Source organism: Hemitrygon akajei, chromosome 18 (genome assembly GCF_048418815.1).
Source record: "Hemitrygon akajei chromosome 18, sHemAka1.3, whole genome shotgun sequence".
Taxonomy (NCBI): domain Eukaryota; kingdom Metazoa; phylum Chordata; class Chondrichthyes; order Myliobatiformes; family Dasyatidae; genus Hemitrygon; species Hemitrygon akajei.
The window spans coordinates 77,185,171-77,198,607 of record NC_133141.1 but is presented as its reverse complement, the minus strand read 5'-3'; the positions used below and the strand labels follow the sequence as shown (position 1 = coordinate 77,198,607).

The following is a 13,437-nucleotide window of genomic DNA, read 5'->3' as shown; positions in this document are numbered from 1 at the left end:
AAAGGGGAACATGGGGTAAAGACGGTTAGCAAAGGGGAACATGGGGTAAAGACGGTTAGCAAAGGGGAACAAGGGGGTAAAGACAGTTAGCAAAGGGGAACATGAGGTAAAGACGGTTAGCAAAGGGGAACAAGGGGGTAAAGACGGTTAGCAAAGGGGAACAAGGGGGTAAAGACGGTTAGCAAAGGCGAACAAGGGGGTAAAGACGGTTAGCAAAGGCGAACAAGGGGGTAAAGACGGTTAGCAAAGGGGAACATGGGGTAAAGACAGTTAGCAAAGGGGAACAAGGGGGTAAAGACGGTTAGCAAAGGGGAACAAGGGGGTAAAGACGGTTAGCAAAGGCGAACAAGGGGGTAAAGACGGTTAGCAAAGGCGAACAAGGGGGTAAAGACGGTTAGCAAAAGGGGAACAAGGGGGTAAAGACAGTTAGCAAAGGGGAACATGGGGTAAAGACGGTTAGCAAAGGGGAACAAGGGGGTAAAGACAGTTAGCAAAGGCGAACAAGGGGGTAAAGACAGTTAGCAAAGGGGAACATGGGGGTAAAGATGGTTAGCAAAGGCGAACAAGGGGGTAAAGACGGTTAGCAAAGGCGAACAAGGGGGGTAAAGACAGTTAGCAAAGGCGAACAAGGGGGTAAAGACGGTTAGCAAAGGCGAACAAGGGGGTAAAGATGGTTAGCAAAGGGGAACAAGGGGGGTAAAGACAGTTAGCAAAGGCGAACAAGGGGGTAAAGACGGTTAGCAAAGGGGAACAAGGGGGTAAAGACGGTTAGCAAAGGGGAACAAGGGGGTAAAGACGGTTAGCAAAGGCGAACAAGAGGGGTAAAGACGGTTAGCAAAGGGGAACAAGGGGGTAAAGACAGTTAGCAAAGGGGAACAAGGGGGTAAAGACGGTTAGCAAAGGGGAACAAGGGGGTAAAGACAGTTAGCAAAGGGGAACAAGGGGGGTAAAGACAGTTAGCAAAGGGGAACAAGGGGGGTAAAGACGGTTAGCAAAGGGGAACAAGGGGGTAAAGACAGTTAGCAAAGGCGAACAAGGGGGTAAAGACGGTTAGCAAAGGGGAACAAGGGGGTAAAGACGGTTAGCAAAGGGGAACAAGGGGGGTAAAGATGGTTAGCAAAGGGGAACAAGGGGGGTAAAGATGGTTAGCAAAGGGGAACAAGGGGGTAAAGACGGTTAGCAAAGGCGAACAAGGGGGTAAAGACGGTTAGCAAAGGGGAACAAGGGGGTAAAGACAGTTAGCAAAGGGGAACATGGGGTAAAGATGGTTAGCAAAGGGGAACAAGGGGGTAAAGACAGTTAGCAAAGGGGAACAAGGGGGTAAAGACGGTTAGCAAAGGGGAACAAGGGGGTAAAGACAGTTAGCAAAGGCGAACAAGGGGGTAAAGACAGTTAGCAAAGGCGAACAAGGGGGGTAAAGACAGTTAGCAAAGGGGAACAAGGGGGGTAAAGACAGTTAGCAAAGGGGAACAAGGGGGGTAAAGATGGTTAGCAAAGGGGAACAAGGGGGTAAAGACAGTTAGCAAAGGCGAACAAGGGGGTAAAGACAGTTAGCAAAGGGGAACAAGGGGGTAAAGACAGTTAGCAAAGGGGAACAAGGGGGTAAAGACAGTTAGCAAAGGCGAACAAGGGGGTAAAGACGGTTAGCAAAGGGGAACAAGGGGGTAAAGACAGTTAGCAAAGGGGAACAAGGGGGTAAAGACAGTTAGCAAAGGCGAACAAGGGGGTAAAGACGGTTAGCAAAGGGGAACAAGGGGGTAAAGACAGTTAGCAAAGGGGAACAAGGGGGTAAAGACGGTTAGCAAAAGGGAACAAGGGGGTAAAGACGGTTAGCAAAAGGGAACAAGGGGGGTAAAGACCGTTAGCAAAGGGGAACAAGGGGGTAAAGACAGTTAGCAAAAGGGAACAAGGGGGGTAAAGACAGTTAGCAAAGGGGAACAAGGGGGTAAAGACGGTTAGCAAAAGGGAACAAGGGGGTAAAGACGGTTAGCAAAGGGGAACAAGGGGGTAAAGACGGTTAGCAAAAGGGAACAAGGGGGTAAAGACGGTTAGCAAAAGGGAACAAGGGGGTAAAGACGGTTAGCAAAAGGGAACAAGGGGGGTAAAGACCGTTAGCAAAGGGGAACAAGGGGGTAAAGACAGTTAGCAAAAGGGAACAAGGGGGGTAAAGACAGTTAGCAAAGGGGAACAAGGGGGTAAAGACGGTTAGCAAAAGGGAACAAGGGGGGTAAAGACCGTTAGCAAAAGGGAACAAGGGGGGTAAAGACAGTTAGCAAAGGGGAACAAGGGGGTAAAGACGGTTAGCAAAAGGGAACAAGGGGGTAAAGACGGTTAGCAAAGGGGAACAAGGGGGGTAAAGACGGTTAGCAAAGGGGAACAAGGGGGTAAAGACGGTTAGCAAAGGGGAACAAGGGGGGTAAAGACGGTTAGCAAAGGGGAACAAGGGGGGTAAAGACAGTTAGCAAAGGGGAACAAGGGGGTAAAGACAGTTAGCAAAGGCGAACAAGGGGGTAAAGACAGTTAGCAAAGGCGAACAAGGGGGGTAAAGACAGTTAGCAAAGGGGAACAAGGGGGTAAAGACAGTTAGCAAAGGGGAACAAGGGGGTAAAGACAGTTAGCAAAGGGGAACAAGGGGGTAAAGACAGTTAGCAAAGGCGAACAAGGGGGTAAAGACAGTTAGCAAAGGCGAACAAGGGGGTAAAGACGGTTAGCAAAGGGGAACAAGGGGGTAAAGACGGTTAGCAAAGGGGAACAAGGGGGTAAAGACAGTTAGCAAAGGGGAACAAGGGGGTAAAGACAGTTAGCAAAGGGGAACAAGGGGGTAAAGACAGTTAGCAAAGGCGAACAAGGGGGTAAAGACAGTTAGCAAAGGCGAACAAGGGGGTAAAGACGGTTAGCAAAGGGGAACAAGGGGGTAAAGACGGTTAGCAAAGGCGAACAAGGGGGTAAAGACGGTTAGCAAAGGCGAACAAGGGGGTAAAGACGGTTAGCAAAGGGGAACATGGGGTAAAGACAGTTAGCAAAGGGGAACAAGGGGGTAAAGACGGTTAGCAAAGGGGAACAAGGGGGTAAAGACGGTTAGCAAAGGCGAACAAGGGGGTAAAGACGGTTAGCAAAGGGGAACAAGGGGGTAAAGACAGTTAGCAAAAGGGGAACAAGGGGGTAAAGACAGTTAGCAAAGGGGAACATGGGGTAAAGACGGTTAGCAAAGGGGAACATGGGGTAAAGACGGTTAGCAAAGGGGAACAAGGGGGTAAAGACAGTTAGCAAAGGGGAACATGAGGTAAAGACGGTTAGCAAAGGGGAACAAGGGGGTAAAGACGGTTAGCAAAGGGGAACAAGGGGGTAAAGACGGTTAGCAAAGGCGAACAAGGGGGTAAAGACGGTTAGCAAAGGCGAACAAGGGGGTAAAGACGGTTAGCAAAGGGGAACATGGGGTAAAGACGGTTAGCAAAGGGGAACAAGGGGGTAAAGACGGTTAGCAAAGGGGAACAAGGGGGTAAAGACGGTTAGCAAAGGCGAACAAGGGGGTAAAGACGGTTAGCAAAGGCGAACAAGGGGGTAAAGACGGTTAGCAAAAGGGGAACAAGGGGGTAAAGACGGTTAGCAAAGGGGAACATGGGGTAAAGACGGTTAGCAAAGGGGAACAAGGGGGTAAAGACAGTTAGCAAAGGCGAACAAGGGGGTAAAGACAGTTAGCAAAGGGGAACATGGGGGTAAAGATGGTTAGCAAAGGCGAACAAGGGGGTAAAGACGGTTAGCAAAGGCGAACAAGGGGGGTAAAGACAGTTAGCAAAGGCGAACAAGGGGGTAAAGACGGTTAGCAAAGGCGAACAAGGGGGTAAAGATGGTTAGCAAAGGGGAACAAGGGGGGTAAAGACAGTTAGCAAAGGCGAACAAGGGGGTAAAGACGGTTAGCAAAGGGGAACAAGGGGGTAAAGACGGTTAGCAAAGGGGAACAAGGGGGTAAAGACGGTTAGCAAAGGGGAACAAGGGGGTAAAGACGGTTAGCAAAGGCGAACAAGAGGGGTAAAGACGGTTAGCAAAGGGGAACAAGGGGGTAAAGACAGTTAGCAAAGGGGAACAAGGGGGTAAAGACGGTTAGCAAAGGGGAACAAGGGGGTAAAGACAGTTAGCAAAGGGGAACAAGGGGGGTAAAGACAGTTAGCAAAGGGGAACAAGGGGGGTAAAGACGGTTAGCAAAGGGGAACAAGGGGGTAAAGACAGTTAGCAAAGGCGAACAAGGGGGTAAAGACGGTTAGCAAAGGGGAACAAGGGGGTAAAGACGGTTAGCAAAGGGGAACAAGGGGGGTAAAGATGGTTAGCAAAGGGGAACAAGGGGGGTAAAGACGGTTAGCAAAGGGGAACAAGGGGGTAAAGACAGTTAGCAAAGGCGAACAAGGGGGTAAAGACGGTTAGCAAAGGGGAACAAGGGGGTAAAGACAGTTAGCAAAGGGGAACATGGGGTAAAGATGGTTAGCAAAGGGGAACAAGGGGGTAAAGACAGTTAGCAAAGGGGAACAAGGGGGTAAAGACAGTTAGCAAAGGGGAACATGGGGTAAAGACGGTTAGCAAAGGGGAACAAGGGGTAAAGACAGTTAGCAAAGGCGAACAAGGGGGTAAAGACGGTTAGCAAAGGGGAACAAGGGGGTAAAGACAGTTAGCAAAGGCGAACAAGGGGGTAAAGACGGTTAGCAAAGGCGAACATGGGGTAAAGACGGTTAGCAAAGGGGAACATGGGGTAAAGATGGTTAGCAAAGGGGAACAAGGGGTAAAGATGGTTAGCAAAGGGGAACATGGGGTAAAGACGGTTAGCAAAGGGGAACATGGGGTAAAGACGGTTAGCAAAGGGGAACATGGGGTAAAGATGGTTAGCAAAAGGGAACAAGGGGGTAAAGACAGTTAGCAAAGGGGAACAAGGGGGTAAAGACAGTTAGCAAAGGGGAACATGGGGTAAAGATGGTTAGCAAAAGGGAACAAGGGGGTAAAGACAGTTAGCAAAGGGGAACAAGGGGGTAAAGACGGTTAGCAAAGGGGAACAAGGGGGGTAAAGACAGTTAGCAAAGGCGAACAAGGGGGTAAAGACGGTTAGCAAAGGGGAACATGGGGTAAAGATGGTTAGCAAAAGGGAACAAGGGGGTAAAGACAGTTAGCAAAGGGGAACAAGGGGGTAAAGACGGTTAGCAAAGGGGAACATGGGGTAAAGATGGTTAGCAAAAGGGAACAAGGGGGTAAAGACAGTTAGCAAAGGGGAACAAGGGGGTAAAGACAGTTAGCAAAGGGGAACAAGGGGGTAAAGACAGTTAGCAAAGGGGAACAAGGGGGGTAAAGACGGTTAGCAAAGGGGAACATGGGGTAAAGATGGTTAGCAAAAGGGAACAAGGGGGTAAAGACAGTTAGCAAAGGGGAACAAGGGGGTAAAGACGGTTAGCAAAGGGGAACAAGGGGGGTAAAGACAGTTAGCAAAGGCGAACAAGGGGGTAAAGACGGTTAGCAAAGGGGAACAAGGGGGTAAAGACAGTTAGCAAAGGGGAACAAGGGGGTAAAGACAGTTAGCAAAGGGGAACAAGGGGGTAAAGACAGTTAGCAAAGGCGAACAAGGGGGTAAAGACGGTTAGCAAAGGGGAACATGGGGTAAAGACGGTTAGCAAAGGCGAACATGGGGTAAAGATGGTTAGCAAAGGGGAACAAGGGGGTAAAGATGGTTAGCAAAGGCGAACATGGGGTAAAGACGGTTAGCAAAGGGGAACAAGGGGGTAAAGATGGTTAGCAAAGGGGAACAAGGGGGGTAAAGACGGTTAGCAAAGGGGAACAAGGGGGGTAAAGACGGTTAGCAAAGGGGAACAAGGGGGGTAAAGACGGTTAGCAAAGGGGAACAAGGGGGTAAAGACAGTTAGCAAAGGGGAACAAGGGGGTAAAGACAGTTAGCAAAGGGGAACAAGGGGGGTAAAGACAGTTAGCAAAGGGGAACATGGGGTAAAGACGGTTAGCAAAGGGGAACAAGGGGGGTAAAGACGGTTAGCAAAGGGGAACAAGGGGGGTAAAGACGGTTAGCAAAGGGGAACAAGGGGGTAAAGACAGTTAGCAAAGGGGAACAAGGGGGTAAAGACGGTTAGCAAAGGGGAACATGGGGTAAAGACAGTTAGCAAAGGGGAACAAGGGGGTAAAGACAGTTAGCAAAGGGGAACATGGGGTAAAGACGGTTAGCAAAGGGGAACAAGGGGGTAAAGACAGTTAGCAAAGGGGAACATGGGGTAAAGACGGTTAGCAAAGGGGAACAAGGGGGGTAAAGACGGTTAGCAAAGGGGAACAAGGGGGTAAAGACGGTTAGCAAAGGGGAACAAGGGGGTAAAGACAGTTAGCAAAGGGGAACATGGGGTAAAGACGGTTAGCAAAGGGGAACAAGGGGGTAAAGACGGTTAGCAAAGGGGAACAAGGGGGGTAAAGACGGTTAGCAAAGGGGAACAAGGGGGTAAAGACAGTTAGCAAAGGGGAACATGGGGTAAAGACAGTTAGCAAAGGGGAACATGGGGTAAAGACAGTTAGCAAAGGGGAACATGGGGTAAAGACGGTTAGCAAAGGGGAACAAGGGGGGTAAAGACGGTTAGCAAAGGGGAACAAGGGGGTAAAGACGGTTAGCAAAGGGGAACAAGGGGGTAAAGACAGTTAGCAAAGGGGAACATGGGGTAAAGACGGTTAGCAAAGGGGAACAAGGGGGTAAAGACGGTTAGCAAAGGGGAACAAGGGGGGTAAAGACGGTTAGCAAAGGGGAACAAGGGGGTAAAGACAGTTAGCAAAGGGGAACATGGGGTAAAGACGGTTAGCAAAGGGGAACAAGGGGGTAAAGACGGTTAGCAAAGGGGAACAAGGGGGTAAAGACAGTTAGCAAAGGGGAACAAGGGGGTAAAGACGGTTAGCAAAGGGGAACAAGGGGGGTAAAGACGGTTAGCAAAGGGGAACAAGGGGGTAAAGACGGTTAGCAAAGGGGAACAAGGGGGATAAAGACGGTTAGCAAAGGGGAACAAGGGGGATAAAGACGGTTAGCAAAGGGGAACAAGGGGGTAAAGACAGTTAGCAAAGGGGAACATGGGGTAAAGACGGTTAGCAAAGGGGAACAAGGGGGTAAAGACGGTTAGCAAAGGGGAACAAGGGGGTAAAGACAGTTAGCAAAGGGGAACATGGGGTAAAGACGGTTAGCAAAGGGGAACAAGGGGGTAAAGACGGTTAGCAAAGGGGAACAAGGGGGTAAAGACAGTTAGCAAAGGGGAACAAGGGGGTAAAGACGGTTAGCAAAGGGGAACAAGGGGGGTAAAGACGGTTAGCAAAGGGGAACAAGGGGGTAAAGACGGTTAGCAAAGGGGAACAAGGGGGGTAAAGACGGTTAGCAAAGGGGAACAAGGGGGTAAAGACGGTTAGCAAAGGGGAACAAGGGGGGTAAAGACGGTTAGCAAAGGGGAACAAGGGGGTAAAGACAGTTAGCAAAGGGGAACAAGGGGGTAAAGACGGTTAGCAAAGGCGAACAAGGGGGTAAAGACGGTTAGCAAAGGCGAACAAGGGGGTAAAGACGGTTAGCAAAGGGGAACAAGGGGGGTAAAGACGGTTAGCAAAAGGGAACAAGGGGGTAAAGACGGTTAGCAAAGGGGAACAAGGGGGGTAAAGACGGTTAGCAAAGGGGAACAAGGGGGTAAAGACGGTTAGCAAAGGGGAACAAGGGGGGTAAAGACGGTTAGCAAAGGGGAACAAGGGGGTAAAGACAGTTAGCAAAGGCGAACATGGGGTAAAGACGGTTAGCAAAGGGGAACAAGGGGGGTAAAGACAGTTAGCAAAGGGGAACAAGGGGGTAAAGACGGTTAGCAAAGGGGAACAAGGGGGGTAAAGACAGTTAGCAAAGGGGAACAAGGGTTAAAGACGGTTAGCAAAGGGGAACAAGGGGGGTAAAGACAGTTAGCAAAGGGGAACAAGGGGGTAAAGACGGTTAGCAAAGGGGAACAAGGGGGGTAAAGATGGTTAGCAAAGGGGAACAAAGAGGGTAAAGACGGTTAGCAAAGGGGAACAAAGAGGGTAAAGACGGTTAGCAAAGGGGAACAAAGAGGGTAAAGACGGTTAGCAAAGGGGAACAAGGGGGTAAAGACGGTTAGCAAAGGGGAACATGGGGTAAAGACGGTTAGCAAAAGGGAACAAGGGGGTAAAGACGGTTAGCAAAGGGGAACATGGGGTAAAGATGGTTAGCAAAGGGGAACAAGGGGGGTAAAGATGGTTAGCAAAGGGGAACAAAGAGGGTAAAGACGGTTAGCAAAGGGGAACAAAGAGGGTAAAGACGGTTAGCAAAGGGGAACAAAGAGGGTAAAGACGGTTAGCAAAGGGGAACAAGGGGGTAAAGACGGTTAGCAAAGGGGAACATGGGGTAAAGACGGTTAGCAAAAGGGAACAAGGGGGTAAAGACGGTTAGCAAAGGGGAACATGGGGTAAAGATGGTTAGCAAAGGGGAACAAAGAGGGTAAAGACGGTTAGCAAAGGGGAACAAGGGGGTAAAGACGGTTAGCAAAGGGGAACAAGGGGGTAAAGATGGTTAGCAAAGGGGAACAAGGGGGGTAAAGATGGTTAGCAAAGGGGAACAAGGGGGTAAAGACGGTTAGCAAAGGCGAACAAGGGGATAAAGATGGTTAGCAAAAGGGAACAAGGGGGTAAAGACGGTTAGCAAAGGCGAACATGGGGTAAAGACGGTTAGCAAAGGGGAACAAGGGGGGTAAAGACGGTTAGCAAAGGGGAACAAGGGGGATAAAGACGGTTAGCAAAAGGGAACAAGGGGGTAAAGACGGTTAGCAAAGGCGAACAAGGGGGTAAAGACGGTTAGCAAAGGGGAACAAGGGGGTAAAGATGGTTAGCAAAGGCGAACAAGGGGGGTAAAGATGGTTAGCAAAGGGGAACAAGGGGGATAAAGACGGTTAGCAAAGGGGAACAAGGGGGTAAAGACGGTTAGCAAAGGCGAACAAGGGGGTAAAGATGGTTAGCAAAGGGGAACAAGGGGGGTAAAGATGGTTAGCAAAGGTGAACAAGGGGGTAAAGACGGTTAGCAAAGGCGATCAAGGGGGTAAAGACGGTTAGCAAAGGGGAACAAGGGGATAAAGACGGTTAGCAAAGGCGATCAAGGGGGTAAAGACGGTTAGCAAAGGGGAACAAGGGGGGTAAAGACGGTTAGCAAAGGGGAACAAGGGGGGTAAAGATGGTTAACAAAGGGGAACAAGGGGGTAAAGACGGTTAGCAAAGGGGAACAAGGGGGGTAAAGACAGTTAGCAAAGGCGAACATGGGGTAAAGATGGTTAGCAAAGGGGAACAAGGGGGGTAAAGATGGTTAGCAAAGGGGAACAAGGGGGTAAAGACGGTTAGCAAAGGGGAACAAGGGGGGTAAAGACGGTTAGCAAAGGGGAACAAGGGGGTAAAGATGGTTAACAAAGGGGAACAAGGGGGTAAAGACGGTTAGCAAAGGGGAACAAGGGGGGTAAAGACAGTTAGCAAAGGCGAACAAGGGGGTAAAGACGGTTAGCAAAGGGGAACAAGGGGGTAAAGATGGTTAGCAAAGGGGAACAAGGGGGGTAAAGACGGTTAGCAAAGGGGAACAAGGGGGGTAAAGATGGTTAACAAAGGGGAACAAGGGGGTAAAGACGGTTAGCAAAGGCGAACATGGGGTAAAGACGGTTAGCAAAGGGGAACAAGGGGGTAAAGATGGTTAGCAAAGGGGAACAAAGAGGGTGGGGGCCACATCCCAAACTGACTGACAACGAGCTGCCACTCAATTAGTTCAGACACGCGGCACGATAACGGGCCCCCTTCCTGCCCGCGGTATCTGGTTACGCCCACGTGACCCGTTCACCTCCCCACCCGTACGCCTTTGCACCGTGGGGGGGGCGGGGGGGGGGTTCAACGGGAAAACACGCAAACTCCGCGCGGGCAGCGTTGGGGGGGAGAATCGGAGGTTCACTTATCGCCCAAGCGCATACGCGGCACACGACTCTGAGACCCTTCTTCTCCAGGTAGCCACGAGATGCAGGGAGCCGAGCTGACTTCACGAGCTCGGACACCTGTCTCACCGGGGTACGAAGACCGCCGGCTACCCTCACCTGGTTTAGCCCGCCCGTCGGAGCCGGTGTACCCGGGCGGGGGGCCTGGAGCCGCCGTGGAGAGCTGAGCGTCCCGGTGGGGGCCAAAGGTCAGGAGACGTAGAACCCAGAACACAGAGAGAGCACCACAGCCCAGCACAGGCCCTTCGGCCCACAACGTTGTTGCCTTCCCCCCAGTCAGAGAGCTCGGAGCAGTGACAGGGAGGACTGTCAGGTCAGAACGGCGCGTGGCTGGTCGCCTACTCCCCTCGTTGCAGGAGTGACCTCCCTCCCTCTCTCCCCCCCCCCATAGTGAGAGCGAGACGGAGACAGACAGATACCCAAGCGCTGGGTTATGGACTGTTTTCGATGGACTCTGAATCGAGGTCTCCGCGAGGACTTTTACTATTATATGTATGGTTGGGGGGGGGGGGGGGGGTAGCGTCAGAGCTGGTACAAGCGTTGCGGGGGGGAAGAAACAGGTTCGATGCTTCTGTGTGTGGGAAGAAACAGGTTCGATGCTTCTGTGTGTGCGACGGAAGGGGGGGGTTGACTTTGGGGTTCTGACGTCCTATCATTCATTCTATGGGGTTTCCTGTTTCGCTGACTTTACTGTCACCAAACAATTGATACTAGAGCGTACAATCATCACAGCGATATTTGATTCTGCGCTTCGCGCTCCCTGAAGTACAAATCGATAGTAAGTATAATTAAAATTTCAATTATAAATCATATTTAGAAAAGGGAAAGTAAGGTAGTGCAAGTCAGGTCTGGATATTTGGAAGGTACGGCCCAGATCCAGGTCAGGATCCGTTCAGCAGTCTTATCCCAGTTGGGAAGAAGCTGTTCCCAAATCTGGCCCTACGAGTCTTCAAGCTCCTGAACCTTCTCCCGGAGGGAAGAGGGACAAAAAGTGTGTTGGCTGGGTGGGTCGTGTCCTTGATTATCCTGGCAGCACTGCTCCGACAGCGTGCGGTGTAAAGTGAGTCCAAGGATGGAAAATTGGTTTGTGTGATGTGCTGGGCTATGTTCACGATCTTCTGCAGCTTCTTCCGGTCTTGGACAGGACAAATTCCATATCGGGTTGTGATGCACCCTAGAAGAATGCTTTCTACGGTGCACCTATAAAAATCAGTGAGTTTAAGTTGCACCGTTCGGTTTTGAACTTCCCCAACAGGTCCGAGGCAACTCCTTTGCCATAGGGCGGTGTTCAGTTCGTGATAGCTGTGATTTTGTGCGGGAGAGGGAAGGACACGGACATGGACAAACAAGAGAATCTGCAGATGCTGGAAATCCCGGTAAAACCCCAGAATTCGGTATTGTGTAGGCAGCAGGAACCAGTTCAGTTGGGCATTTCCGCCACCTCCCACGACCAAGCACATCTTTCTTCCCCCCCCCTTCTGCTTTCCGCAGGGATCGCTCCCTACGCGACTCCCTTGTCCACTCGTCCCCCCCATCCCTTCTCACCGATCTCCCTCCCAGCACTTATCCTTGTAAGCAGAACAAGTGCTACACCTGCCCTTGCACTTCCTCCCTCACCACCATTCAGGGCCTCAGACAGTCCTTCCAGGTGAGGCGACACTTCACCTGTGAGTCAGCTGGTGTGGTATACTGCGTCCGGTGCTCCCGGTGTGGCCTTTTATATATTGGTGAGACCCGGCGCAGACTGGGAGACCGTTTCGCTGAACACCTACGCTCGGTCCGCCAGAAAAAGCAGGATCTCCCAGTGGCCACACATTTTAATTCCACATCCCATTCCCATTCTGATATGTCTATCCATGGCCTCCTCTGCTGTCAAGATGAATCCACACTCAGTTGGAGGAACAACACCTTATATACCAGCTGGGTAGCCTCCAACCTGATGGCATGAACATTGACTTCTCTAACTTCTGTTAATGCCCCTCCCCTTCTTACCCCATCCCTGATTTATTTATTTTTCCTCCACCCTCTTTTTTCTTTCTTTCTCTCTCTCTCTCCCATCACTCTGCCTGTTCTCCATCTCCCTCTGGTGCTCCCCCCTCCCCCTTTCTTTCCCCCTAAGCCTCCCATCCCATGATCCTTTCCCTTCTCCAGCTCTGTATGCCTTTTGCCAATCACCTTTCCAGCTCTTAGCTTCATCCCACCCCCTCCGGTCTTCTACTATCATTTCGCATTTCCCCCTCCCCCCCACTACTTTCAAATCTCTTACTATATTTCCTTTCGGTTAGTCCTGACGAAGGGTCTCGGCCCAAAACTTCGACAGTGCTTCTCCCTATAGATGCTGCCTGGCCTGCTGCATTCCACCAGCATTTTGTGTGTGTTGTTGTTTTAGATGTTGGGACCACACTCCTGAATCCTCCTCACACTCCCGGTCAGTAGGGGGCGGTATTGAACCTGTTTTAGATGTTAGGACCACTCTCCTGAATCCTCCCGGTCAGCAGGGGGTGGTATTGAACCCGTTTTAGATGTTGGGACAACTCTCCTGAATCCTCCCGGTCAGCAGGGGGCGGTATTGAACCTGTTTTGAGTCCTGACGAAGGGTCTCGGCCCAAAACTTCGACAGTGCTTCTCCCTATAGATGCTGCCTGGCCTGCTGTGTTCCACCAGCATTTTGTGTGTGTTGTTGTTTTAGATGTTGGGACTACTCTCCTGAATCCTCCTCACACTCCCGGTCAGCAGGGGGCGGTATTGAACCCGTTTTAGATGTTGGGACCACTCTCCTGAATCCTCCTCACACTCCCGGTCAGCAGGGGGCGGTATTGAACCTGTTTTAGATGTTGGGACCACGCTCCTGAATCCTCCTCACACTCCCGGTCAGCAGGGGGCGGTATTGAACCCGTTTTAGATGTTGGGACCACTCTCCTGAATCCTCCTCACACTCCCGGTCAGCAGGGGGCGGTATTGAACCCGTTTTAGATGTTGGGACCACTCTCCTGAATCCTCCTCACACTCCCGGTCAGCAGGGGGTGGTATTGAACCTGTTTTAGATGTTGGGACCACTCTCCTGAATCCTCCCAGTCAGCAGGGGGCGGTATTGAACCCGTTTTAGATGTTGGGACAACTCTCCTGAATCCTCCCGGTCAGCAGGGGGCGGTATTGAACCTGTTTTGAGTCCTGACGAAGGGTCTCGGCCCAAAACTTCGACAGTGCTTCTCCCTATAGATGCTGCCTGGCCTGCTGTGTTCCACCAGCATTTTGTGTGTGTTGTTGTTTTAGATGTTGGGACTACTCTCCTGAATCCTCCTCACACTCCCGGTCAGCAGGGGGCGGTATTGAACCCGTTTTAGATGTTGGGACCACTCTCCTGAATCCTCCTTACACTCCCGGTCAGCAGGGGGCGGTATTGAACCCGTTTTAGATG

The 13,437-nt window shown here is 51.0% G+C and overlaps 1 protein-coding gene across 2 annotated transcripts in view; it reads right to left on the bottom strand.

The window, feature by feature from the left end:
* The window catches only part of LOC140741536 (endoplasmic reticulum protein SC65-like), a 67,470-nt gene that overhangs the window by 16,134 nt on the left and 37,899 nt on the right, over positions 1-13,437 (bottom strand). The gene's annotated exons all lie outside the window — the stretch shown is intronic.